The 13,072-nt window shown below is 42.5% G+C and overlaps 1 protein-coding gene across 6 annotated transcripts in view; it reads right to left on the minus strand.

Moving 5' to 3' along the window:
- DLGAP1 (DLG associated protein 1) overlaps window positions 1–13,072 on the minus strand; it is a 287,890-nt gene that overhangs the window by 132,197 nt on the left and 142,621 nt on the right. For all 6 annotated transcript variants that reach the window (XM_083748326.1, XM_083748327.1, XM_083748324.1 and 3 more), the window contains one exon: window positions 8,521–8,632. The gene's annotated coding sequence lies outside the window, so the exon portion shown is untranslated. The remainder of the gene's footprint in view (window positions 1–8,520; window positions 8,633–13,072) is intronic.

The following is a 13,072-nucleotide window of genomic DNA, read 5'->3' on the forward strand; positions in this document are numbered from 1 at the left end:
ATTGAATTACAATCTCAATATTTGCTATGGTACTGATTTACGTTTGTCAAACTGGTATGCTTAATTGCAGTTCCAATATTATAATAGGGTGCCTATGAACATTCCTTATACCTTGGGTAAATATAACAGCTCACTTTGAGTCATGTTTAAAATGAATAGAGAAATATGAGCAAAACATCCACCAAAAAGACTGAGCAACCCAAACTAGGGAATTGTATCTTGACCACTTAATGTAGCATGAAAGTCCCAAAGGGCACAGCCATACAAATGCTTTTCAGCACTTTCGGATAAACAGGTGATGCATTTCCAGATAAGCAAGGCTAAAGAAGCTTTGACTCTGCAGACAGCTTGCCTAGACCTTTAAGTCCGAATATATTCATGAGAAACTGATCTCCCTAATCTCCCCGTATAAAAACTGTCACTCTTGTAGATGTTGCCTCCTTCTGATAAACTGTTTCAGAAGTGAGTATCAGCAATAATTTTCCAAGTGGAAACTTACTAGAGCATGCAAACAACTTCCTGCTGAGCTGACCAGCTATATTTCCCCCATCAAAGTTCCCCACACCTTTGCTTCCCCAGATTTCATATGAGGTGCAGGTGTATGGTAGCATTTTTTGTCACTATTGACGGAACAATGCATATGAAACCTTACCAAGTGGTTGCGCGCACTGCATGGCAAATCACCACTAGGTAAATTATTCGTTCATAACCACCCAATCATCCACAAGGGGACTCTTTCTTTCAGTTCTCCAGTGAACTGATCAAAATGTATTTAATTGATGGGATGGACAGTCTATTTCATTAAATTAGTAATTTAATTTTTTTAAAAATAGGATAGACAAAGATGTGAGGGAATACAGAAAGAGCAGGCACATGTTGGTCAACATAAGGTAAGTCAGGGCTGTCTTAAGCATATCCTGCAAAGATCCACCCAGTGCCCCCCCGGTTGTCCAGTCCCAGGCGCACAGGAGGGTGGGGCTGGCCAGCCGCCTCAGCGTCTCGCTGGCTTGGTCACCCCAGAACTCACTGCGCAGAGCCATCTGCAGCAGAAGAGCCCACCATGGCACTCCGACCGATGGGTGGGCTCTTCCCCGGACTCAACTCTCAGGCCCTGAACTCTTGGCCTAGTGCCCCTGAGAGCCCAGCACCCGGGTGCCCCGCACCCCTAGTGCCTATGGGTAAGATGGCCCTGAGGGAAGTGGAGCCTCCATCAGCTGTACCAAGATGGCAGTTCCATCAGAGTCCTCTCTCCATCAGCTGATACCTAGCAACAGCCATCACATCAGCTTGTAGCAGAGGGAGAGAATCAAAGCAAGCCAATGCTGATGATGATATTTATATTTATTTACATCCCGCCTTTTCCCCAGACAGGGACTCAAGGCAGCTTACAGATAAATTGGAAAAGCTAAAAAGATAGCAAAGATAATCATTAAAAAGTAATTAAACACTAATATAATTAAAATCATATAAAAAGATCTATTTAAAAAACAGAACAAGAAGCAGCAGAAACAAAACAAAACAAAACAAAACAAAACAGCACTAGGCCTTTCCAGTCATTTCATAATCATCATCATCATCATCATCATCATCATCATCATCATCATCATAATTTTGCCTTGGCATAAAGATATTGAGACACAAAATTGCCCTAAAGGCAATGTGGCTCAATGTACCAATTTGTGGGCTTCAGCGCTAGAATTTTCCAAATGTTGTTTTGCCCAGGTCCAAATGTTTGCCTGAACACAGAGCATAAAGAAGAAGTTTATAAAATGAAGATGGCTGAGGTCAGAATAGCTCTGTCTCAGTGCACAGTAACTCGCTTATAAATGATACCTTTTCCTCAAAATATTATTCGAATTCTATTTCAGGCAAGAAATTGTGAATTATAAATTTAGGATGCAGAAGCCACAAATATAATCTGCATTTTCCCCACAAGCCAGAAAAGCTTCTTTGAACAGTGCTGCCAGGGTCTTAACAAAGGAGCCTTCTCGGTTGTTTGTGACTGTGCCAAGTTTATTAAAAACTACTGCAATTAGTCAGAGCAGCCATTACACTTTGGACTGTGGGTGTGCTATAGCAATGTGGCATGTGCCACAGTGGGAGATGTTCAGAAAGGCAGCTTTCACTTGTGTGACTATATTGCCCTCTAATGCCTGATTTAATCAATACTTTCAGACTCCAAATATATTCCCTTAGACAAGGATGTGTAGCAAGGCTGGGACAGACTTCTGCTTCAGACCTTGACAGCTGCTACCTTAAAAATATTTGGTTAGCAGGTCCAATCCTCTGACTCAGTTTCACATGCTCATATGATATTGGGAGTGGGGCGTGAGTAGTTTTATGACAATAAATTGAAAAAAGAAAAGGATAAAAAGAAATCACTCATGCATGCAAAGCTAAGAGTGATTTTAATACAACGGAGGAAAAGTTTGGTTTGCAGACATTGCCTAAGACATCAAATTCTGTTGATGTTATTCCAGTTAAATAAGATGATACAATTTGGTGTGAAATAGAACACCTAGGTATGTAAAAAAATAAAATAAAAATGATGTTTAAAAGTATACATAGAACTCATATGCTTGGAGAGACTTGGTCTTATGCCAATTCATGTAACCAGATTTCCAGAAACTGGTTCCAGAAACCTGAAACTGTTCTTAACCTGAGGTACCACTTTAGTTAATGGGGTCTCTTGCTGTAGCCGCACGATTTCTGTTCCCATCCTGAAGCAAAGTTCTTAACCCGAGTCTGTAACCTGAAGCATCTGTAACCCAAGGTACCACTGTACTGTACTTTTCCGTGTATAAGTCGGTGTTTTTTCCCATGAAACCAACGCTTAAAAATTGGAGTCATCTTATACATGGGTAGTGCGGGGGGGGGGGCGGTGGAAATGATTTGAGTAGTAGATTGTCACTGATGTTATTGCGAGTGATAGGCTGTTGCTGCAATGTCCACTTGTGATTGGTTGCTGCTGTGAGAATGTCCACTCGTGATTGGGCTCTGCTGTGGCATTGAGTGTGAGATTGGCGGCGGCTAGTGTTGATCAGAAATAGGATAGGAGGCTTCTGCATTGTGTTCGATCGCAAGTATTTGGAATTTGGGTGAGCTTTTTTTTCATTCCCCCCTTTCTGGACAATCTCCCCCCATTTTCTTAATAAAATTAGGGGGCGTCTTATCCATGGGGGCTTCTTATAGATGGAAAAGTATGGTACATATACCGACTAGATTTTTTTCACTGAAAGTTCCATGAACAGCAGATTAGATTGAATTCCACAGGATTATCAGAAAGCAGAGTTGCCCTTGTAAGCTGGCCACACTAATGTTGCACACCAGAATCACATTATTCATTATGTTTATATACACCAAAATATGATTCCCTCCCCCAGCCCCCATTTCATAAATGAAATTGGAAGACTAGCATGTATTGCATATTCTTATGTTTCAATTTTTTGATAAAAATGTATTCTCCCTCATTCTGAAGTTCTGCTTCTAGTTATTTGTCCAAATAGGAAACCCCTGAAAAAGAGGTGTATCTGATTCATTAATACTTTAATTTATGTGCAGCACATTCCAGAGCATTTATAGTTAACTGTTGCCATCAGTTAACCATCTTCTGACTTTCTCAATCAAATCCTAATAAGGTCATGCTATACCCAGTTATCTGGGTTTTTGCACAGATTCAAAATTAGCACAGTAAATTACAGTGAACATATTTTACATGATCTGTGAAATCAAGATCAACAGTTCCAGTCTTCCAAATAGTTCCTTTTGAAGCCTACATCAATGTTTTTCTCCTTTCTGATTTTGCCGGGCCAGGCACAAATTCTGTTGCCAACAGAAATAGCAGCTATAACGTCAACTGCATACTTGGATAGTGAGCATCATGCCGCCCACAGAAGATAGTACTGAGGGAATCAGAAGATGAATTTTACTTTAAACAAATGGTTACATAATGACAAAACACTTACACTGTCAGGCTCTGACTTGGAGGTGCCACAGTTCAAAATCCAATATATTTTCATTAATAATTTAGAGTGATTTGTGATCTCTGCCATAAAACACTCTCTTTTGCTAACTCAGTGAATATACTTCTATGCTTCTGTGGGAGGGGGGCAGGGGAAGGAATCAATTTGAGATAATCAGAGCACTGGATATGTTTTAGCCTCTGTGGACCTAAGTACACAATCTATGCTATCAGGGTTGGAGAACCCAAGGCCCAGGGTCTGTACCAAGGCAGGCCACACCCTCTCACATTGGTCCTGCTCTACACTCATCTTCAAGTGCTGTAGCCTAACTGGAACATGTCCTTGGACTTTGATGATGTCTCTTGCTTAACTGGACAGAAAGAGGTGTAAAAACTTTTGTCTTTTTCATGGCTGGAAAAATAACCTACGATACCCAGAAAATAGATGCCCCCATTGCCCCCATTCACTTTTGCCCCTGGCCACACACATTACTGTCCTATGGCCTCAGGGAGGTTCTTCACGATGGAACACAGCCATTGGGTTGCAAATGGCTCCTCACCCCTTGTTCTTATCTTTTACTCTTGTTACACGGAGGAGCCTGCAGCAAGGCAGCTCAGTTGTTGCAGCACCATGGAGAGTTCTGAGTGGGCGACTTGCTCTAAGGAGGACTGGAAGTGAACCAAGTTCTTGCAAGTCTGTCTCCAGTCCATATCACCTAGGTTCTTTCCCCGTTTCCAGGACTAGAGTCCTTAAAGGCCTAACCCTCTGTCTTGAAGAAAGGCACCCCTTCACACAAAAGCCATACATGTTTCAAGGCTAATGAACTAATTAATTTATGCAGAATAATTCACAGCAACATACAGCTCATGTTTCAATACAGCTTATGAAGTAGCATTTTCTTCTACTAAAAGAGGGATGCATTCAGGACTCCTAAAAATCAGATGGAGAGACACAAACATGAACAAGGGATGCATGAGCATCCTGCAGCTTGCACCCAAAGCTTTTTGTGAGTGTTCAATCTGAACACACAGAAAGTTCAATGGTGCTCAAAAACTTTCACTGTCATTACCATCTCCCCTTTCTTTTGTCCCTAAAGATCCTAAATGCACTTGGATGAGAGAATGAAAATGGAAGGCAGAGGATGCTGTCCAGCCCATGATGAGCCATTTTCCCTGGCAAAATAAATCATGTAAATTGTGTCAGTTTCCAGTGAGGGTGCCAGCACTGGCTATTGTTGTTGTTATTTTATTTGTACCCTGCCCATCTGACTGAATTGCCCCAGCCACTTTGGGTGGCGTCCTATCTCTGGCAGTACAGTGAAGTGACTTCTGGCACCACCTTCCTCTGCTTTGCCCCAGGGTCCCTGGGGACAGGAAAGGAGGAAGTGGTTGTGAGGAGAATGAGAACTGACAGGGTTAAACAGTTCTGAGTGACGTCTCACATTCTGAGGCGTGGCTATATTCACAGAGGGGAGTGTTTCTCTGTGTGTCTTTTTCCTTTCGCTTTTGCGGAGAAGCGGAGAGAATGCCAGCCAATTTGCCGGGCTGAATTTACAATGTGATTCTACTCATTAAAGGCTATTGGAGATAAGAGAAAAGCCTGCTTTGCAGTCTGAGTTATTCCAACACAAGCAACAGTTTCCCCCGCTGTGTAAACTCTGCTAAGAGGGCCAAAGAGGCTGGAAGAGGTTTTTACCGGCACGGACAGCAGTGGCGCAGCTAAAGAAGAGTGCCGGGCGCCATCTTGGCCCCCATAGTGGTGACAGTGCTTGAAAGGTTGGAAGCGAGCACAACCCTGTTTGCACCTCTACCCTGCTCACAAGCTTTCAATCAGAGGTGCTCACTTTTGTTATTCTTTCTGCTCAAATTCTTGCAGCATCCCTAACAGGAATACAAAAGTTACGCCAATACTCATAAACTCATAGCAAGAAGATAATCACTTTTGGATCTGAGCATAACGGTAAGCCAACCAATTAGGCTGGAAAGAAAGACTTCACAGCCTGTCTCCTAACTTGGGCAGATTGAGAAATTATGGAACCTAGTGGCATTGTGATGTGGCAACACCTCTTCACATTATGATATTGAAACCTTGGTAATAGAACCATTTGCTTATGTTGTGAATTTTGGCTCTGCCAAGTCACTATATAGTGATATGGAAGCACTCACCCTCTTGTCCCTGGCCATTCACTGCATAACATGTCAGTGCAAGGTGAGCAAATGGGCAGGTCTCACAAGGTCAATATGCAATGACTAGCATTGCCCTGGTCCTTCTTGCTTACCACTTTGGAGCTCTAAGCTGAATGTAGGCAGGGACAGGAGATAATAGAATATGGCCTAGTTCCCTCCCCTTAGCCAAGGACAGCCTGGAATGGAAGTAAGCCTATACTGTGCCACTAGCCCATCTGGATAGGGAGCAGGAAAGAGAAATCCCTCAGCTGACAGTGGAAACTTCAGGCAGTCAGGTGCAGAGAAACAATCTCAAGGAATAGGTCTCACAGACCTTTACCAACATTAGGCTGAAAGTTATGGTGCCCACTGTGGACCTACTCGCAGTGACCTATCCCTGCAGGGAGCGAGGCCTGAGCCAAGAAGGGAACAAACTGGACAAGGGGTTTGGGGTTTTGAAACTGAGCACAACTTTATTGATTCCAGATGTAGATTGGATTTGGCTTAGGCACTGGGTATATATCCCTCACAGCCCCCTGGAGAAGGCCTGTCTCAAGACAGGGTCAAAGTGTTGGAGCTTCTATACTGCAAAGTGTTGGAGCTTCTATACTGTCTTAAACAGCAAGTTGCAGTTTTGTGATACTTCACTGGCAGGATGTGGGCTTTTTCTGGGGTGGGGGGTTCCACCCCTTCCATTTCATGTTACTCTTTTCTGATTCTCCCCATCATTACATTTACTCTGTTTCCTTGAATAGGACAAGTGGGATACGTCAGATAAAAAGGAAATTGTATGGGGTGCTTTCTGTATGCTTCTACATTTTTAAAGCTTACATATAAATAGAATTGTTCACAATTTCAAAAACATATAAAAGCATTATCCTTACATAAGAATATGACAAAATTAAATGGAACTGCTCAGTAGTCTAATAGTCTAGAGTGCTACTTTGCAGAAGATAGCACTTCAATGGTCTTACAAGTCTTAAATTAGCAGCCACTATTTACAACATATGGCTTTGCAGAAGTGAGTCAGAAAAAGACAACAAAAGTAATTAAATTTCCATCTTCGCCCTTGGTCCTATTGTCTCATAGTTTCAAGTATGTAAAGCTCAGTGCTCAAGAATCCAGGAAAAGCAACACAATATTTTCTATACTACCCTCTTACCGGCTTACTATTGCACTATTTTATTAACAAGCATTTACCCATAATCATTGGAGAGTGGGTACCTAATAGCAGCCGTCATCATCCTGCTTGTTTTCAGAACAACCCTGGAACTGGTGACACGCACATCGTAAGTAACTATGTCAACCACACACACATACTCTTATCCTTCAGCTGTTACAAAAACAGCAGTGGGGCTGGGGTGAATGGAGAAGCCAGGTCACAGTAACCCCCACACTACTGAGGTAACGTATGAAACAGCGTAAGGCCTCCCAATGAATTCATATCACTGTTCCAATCTTAATCAGGTACATCCCAGCTCATTGCTTATCATCTTAGTCATTTCACTGCACGAGCATTCAATGGCTATGGTTAAAGGGGATGAATTCAATGACTTGAACTAATGGAGAGTGAGTTAACTCCCATGAATGCTTCTCAAACCATCCCTCCATTCATAGTGGACACATGCCTAGATGCAATTGCCAATATCCCAGAACAAGGAAATGACATAGTCAGTGATGAAAGCTCCTTGATCAGCTGCATTTGTGGATCCAAATCCACTGAGGTTCTAGATTCAGCCAGCCATTACATAGATAGCATCCATTTCCATAGAGAGTTCTCATTCCAAGAGGAGATGCTTAAACACACTCATCCAGTTAGATCAGGGCAAGTATATATTTAAAATATGTATCTTTTTTTAAAATACCACATGTTTTAAAGAAACATGGGGGCAGGGAATTGAGAAGAACTAAAACCAGAAATGTCTCCACTAAGGAGACAAAACCACAATGTTTCTAAACATTAACAGTGTGATGGATAATAAAATTTTATTACTTGAAATTATGAGATGATGAGCTACATAAAATACAGAACCACGAAGAAAGTGAAGGACATCCCAAACACGCCATTTTAATGATTAAGATTTTCCTGCTTTTTATTATGTTTTGAAAGATAAGATAGTCAAAATAAGTGGGACCCAGAATTCACTTTCCAGTAACATAATTCTGAGTGCTGCAACAAAACATCTGCTCCACTCTTCATTTTTCTTTTGGACTTTCTACAGGCTTGAAAAATAGTTATGTACCATAAATATCCCTCTATGAGTCATTTCCTTAAGTGAACAGCTGCCTTCTAATTAGCCAAATGTTCTTCATTTTAAATCATACAGTTAAATGAACAACCTGCAACAGGCTGAAATCCAATGATTTTTTTAAAACATCAAAACATCACAAACCTGCCATTTGTAACAATCTGTAGAGGTCAATACACTGACTTCTGTTCCAATGGGTTTAAAATAATCTTCTCAATTCTTTGAACCAAAGAATGTTCTCCAGCACAAGAGGAATCTAAAACAGTGGAAAAAGCACAGCCTTCAGAAAGTCTTGAATACAAACATGATCGGGAATTCTTTAGATTTAGTGATAATAATGGGATTATGAATGGGAATATAAGACACCACTCAGGCAAATGTGGAGCAGAATCATAATGCACATCTACTCAGAAGTAAGCCCTGCTGATTTCAAGTGTTTAGTTCTAAGTAACTGTCAACAGGATGGCAATTTGGAACACATTAACTCATTTCAACAGAAGAGTTAAGTACACGCTTACCTCTCACCTAGCATAGCTAAACTATGTAACTCACTCCCTCAGGAGGCTTCAACAAGAGGTTGAACGATTCCTGGGGAATATGACTATCAATGGCTACTAGCCACAAAGACTAAATTCCACCTCCATTGTCAGAGCCATTACTCCTCCGAATACCAGCGGCAGGGCATCATAGGTGGGCAGAGTCCTTTTGTTTGCAGGCTTCCCACAGGCATCTGGTCAGCTGCTGTGAAAATAGGATGCTGAACCAGATGACCATTGGCCTCAGCCAGAAGCCTTGTCTTTGTTCTATTTCTAATGGAAGTGCATTGCATTTCAGATGAGGTAATAGCAAATCTGGTCAATCTAGTCTACACATAAAACGAACATGAAAATTTTAGGTTGTGTTTTTGTTTTGAATGATATGCAGCATTGTCTAGAGTCTGTACACACTTATTTGTGAAATGTTAAATGGTATTATAATGCTTTTAAATAAATAGATATAACTTGGTATTATAAATTTATTTATGACATTTGCATGACACCTGATAAAAAAGTTACAATAAATAATTTTAAATAACTGAAATACAAAGTAAAACCTAAAACCATTAAAGGGGGGCACATAAACACAACACAATAAACTCAACACGCTCCCTTAAAAAAAGCACATACAGTGGTACCTTGGGTAACAAACACCTTGGGTTACAAACACTTCGGGTTACAAACTCCGCTAACCTGGAAGTAGTACCTAAGGTTGCGAACTTTGCCACAGGATGAGAACAGAAATCGTGCTCCGGCTGCGTGGCGGCAGCAGGAAGCCCCATTAGCTAAACTGGTGCTTCAGGTTAAGTACAGTTTTAGGTTAAGAACGGACCTCCGGAACGAATTAAGTACTTAACCCGAGGTACCACTGTACTACAAAGACAGAGGCAGGCAAGTCTCCATGAAAAGTATGTTCCATAACTGGAGTGCCATCCATTACTAAAAAAGCCCTTCCTGGCAGAGGCATTTGGCAAGGCATCTGAAGCCTGAAGCCAAAGAGAGCTTTAATGTTTGGTTGGCTACATAAATGTGAAAGCAGTCTTTCAGATAGACTGGTCCCAAGCAGGTTAGAGCTTTAAAGGCTGAAACCAGCCCTTTTAAGCTGGGCATGGAAATGGATTAGGAGGAAATCTAGCTGGCAAAGCACAGATGCAATATGGTGACAGCACCCAGTCATTGGTGCAGCTAGGTAGCCTTGGATCCTGGACTTTGATGGAAGGTGGGCTTTAGTAGCCATTTGTATTACTTCAGCTGAGAAACAGCTTCAGGGAACTGACATCGGAGCCAGAAGTGGAGGCAGGGCTCCCAAGCGATGCCGGAGAAGGGCCAAGCAGGGAGAGAGGGGACTCATCGGCTGGGGAAGGAAATCAGCGTAACACCAGGCATAAAGGGGGGCGGATGGGGGAATCGGAGAGGGGGCTCCAGGACTCTTCGCTGGAGACCAGTGGGGAGAGCACAGGTCCTCCACTACCCACACCCACCCTGCGCAGAAGACTTCAGCGCAGGGAAAGTAGGCGTAGACTTGGCGTCAAAGAACATCTTTGCTGGAAGAAGTTCAAGAAACGCCACTGACGGATTCTGCTAGTGACTGAACAGCCACGAAGTGAAGGGCTGTCCAGCCAGGAAAGGTTTAACCAGGCTACCTAGCCAGGAGTGGCGGCAACTTACGCACGAGCAACCCCATACAACCATCACACACACCATTATGATTTTTCTTCTCTTCCCCTGCCCACATTTCACACTTTACAAGTATTTCCATTCCTAATATGTTAGAGCAAAAAAACAACAACTCCAAAAGCATTTTCCAACCACGATAAAAAATAAATAGATGTGCACATTTGCATTTTCAGCTGAATTAAATCATAGCACCTAATGATTACAGGAATAAAAAGAGGATTGCTTCTGTTGTCGTATTTTTTTTTACTTGAGAATAAGACCATTTTGGTGTAGAAAAGGAAAATATACGTTTAAAGTACAAATAATAAATTGAGCATCTTCAACTGTGTGCACTGCCAACCATGCGGTCCCAGGTACTGAAATGGGGCCTGCTTCCCGTTGCTCCACTCACTTGAGAGAGCCAGTGTGGTGTAGTGGTTAAGAGCGGTAGTCTCGTAATCTGGGGAACCAGGTTCGCTTCCCCGCCCCTCCACATGCAGCTGCTGGGTGACCTTGGGCCAGTCACACTTCTCTGAAGTCTCTCAGCCCCACTCACCTCACAGAGTGTTTGTTGTGGGGGAGGAAGGGAAAGGAGATTGTTAGCCGCTTTGAGACTCCTGAAGGGGAGTGAAAGGCGGGATATCAAATCCAAACTCTTCTTCTTCTTCTTCTTCTTCTTCTGCCACTAAAAATACATGAAAAAAGGTCTAGGATTAGATTAAATTTGGTTGCTGTAAAAATAATCAGATAACAGATTTAAAATAAATGCAAAAAAATCAAATTTTCCTTTCAGTCCCACCACATGCTTGTATCAAAGTAGATCTCTTCTCAAAAGCTGTGCTTCTGAAAAAGTGACCTATCTTCCTTTGGGAAAAAAAAGCCAAAATAATTTGCATTCATTTCTAAAGGCCATTTTAAGATATTTTGGGTGCTCTTGGCTGCCATGCTGCCTTTGCTTTATACATGGGCGGGAAATGCTATTAGTTTTAATAAAGAATACAAAGAACTTTAGTGGTTCAAAATGTGCTTAAAGTCTGACCCAAGTTTCCTTTCCTTTCCAAATAAAAATTATGAAGCAGTCATTAACCTTCATTGAAAAATGAATCACATTATTAGCTTCTTCACTGTGACAGAGGACACAGTTTCTTCTTTCAAAAGAACAAAGTGGACCCTAATGTAAATCACTCGATTTGGATCAGCATATATATCAGGGAAAGTTAATATTTTGCATATGTGTGGAATATTTCATATTTAAGCTTATTGCAATTCGACCAAACCCCAAAGCACATCTACAGAGTAATGATGATGATGATGATATTAATGATAATAATAATAATTTATTATTATTTATACCCCACCTATCTGGCTGGGTTTCCCCAGCCACTCTGGGCAGCTTCCAACAAAATATTATGATACAATAGTCTGTTAAACATTAAAAGCTTCCCTAAACAGGGCTGCCTTCAGATGTCTTCTAAAAGTCAAGAAGTTGCTTTTCTCTTTGACATCTGATGGGAGGGCGTTCCACAGGGCGGGTGCCACTACCGAGAAGGCCCTCTGCCTGGTTCCCTGTAACTTGGCTTCTCGTAGCGAGGGAAGCACCAGAAGGCCCTCGGCGCTGGACCTCAGTGTTCAGGCAGAATGATGGGGGTGGAGATGCTCCTTCGGGTATACTGAACTGAAGCCGTTTAGGGCAGGGGTCAGCAAACTTTTTCAGCAGGGGGCCAGGCCACTGTCCCTCAGACAGTGTGAGGGGCTGGACTACTTTTTTTTGGGGGGGGGGATGAATTCCTATGCTCCACAAATAACCCAGAGATGCATTTTAAATAAAAGGGCACATTCTACTCAAGTAAAAACATGCTGATTCCTGGACCATCTGCGGGCTGGATTTAGAAGGCGATTGGGCCGTATCCGGCCCCCGGGCCTTAGTTTGCCTACCCATGGTTTAGGGCTTTAAAGGTCAGCACCAACACTTTGAATTGTGCTTGGAAACGTACTGGGAGCCAATGTAGGTCTTTCAAGACCAGTGTTATGTGGTCTCGGAGGCTGCTCCCAGTCACCAGTCTAACACCCAGCCCAAACCCCCTGATGATCTCTCCCAGCAGTTGCATGTAGATGTTGAAAAGCATGGGGGAGAGGACAGAACCATGAGGCACCCCACAAGTGAGAGCCCAGGGGTCTGAACACTCATCCCCCACCACCACTTTCTGAACACGGTCCAGGAGGAAGGAGCAAAACCACTGTATAACAGTGCCCCCAACTCCCACCCCTCTTGATGCTCCAGAAGGTTGTTATGGCCAATGGTATCAAAAGCCGCTGAGAGATCCAGCAAAACTAGGAAACAGCTCTCACCTTTGTCCCTAGCTCGCCGGAGATCATCAACCAGTGCGACCAAGGCAGTTTCAGGCCCATGATGAGGCCTTAATCCCGACTGGAAGGGATCCAAATAGCAGTGGAGATTCAAATTCTATTTGTCATATAGGTTGATTTATACTTTTCTACCTACC

This window comes from Podarcis gaigeae (assembly GCF_964106915.1).
Source record: "Podarcis gaigeae genome assembly, chromosome: 7".
NCBI classification, from domain to species: Eukaryota; Metazoa; Chordata; class Lepidosauria; order Squamata; family Lacertidae; genus Podarcis; species Podarcis gaigeae.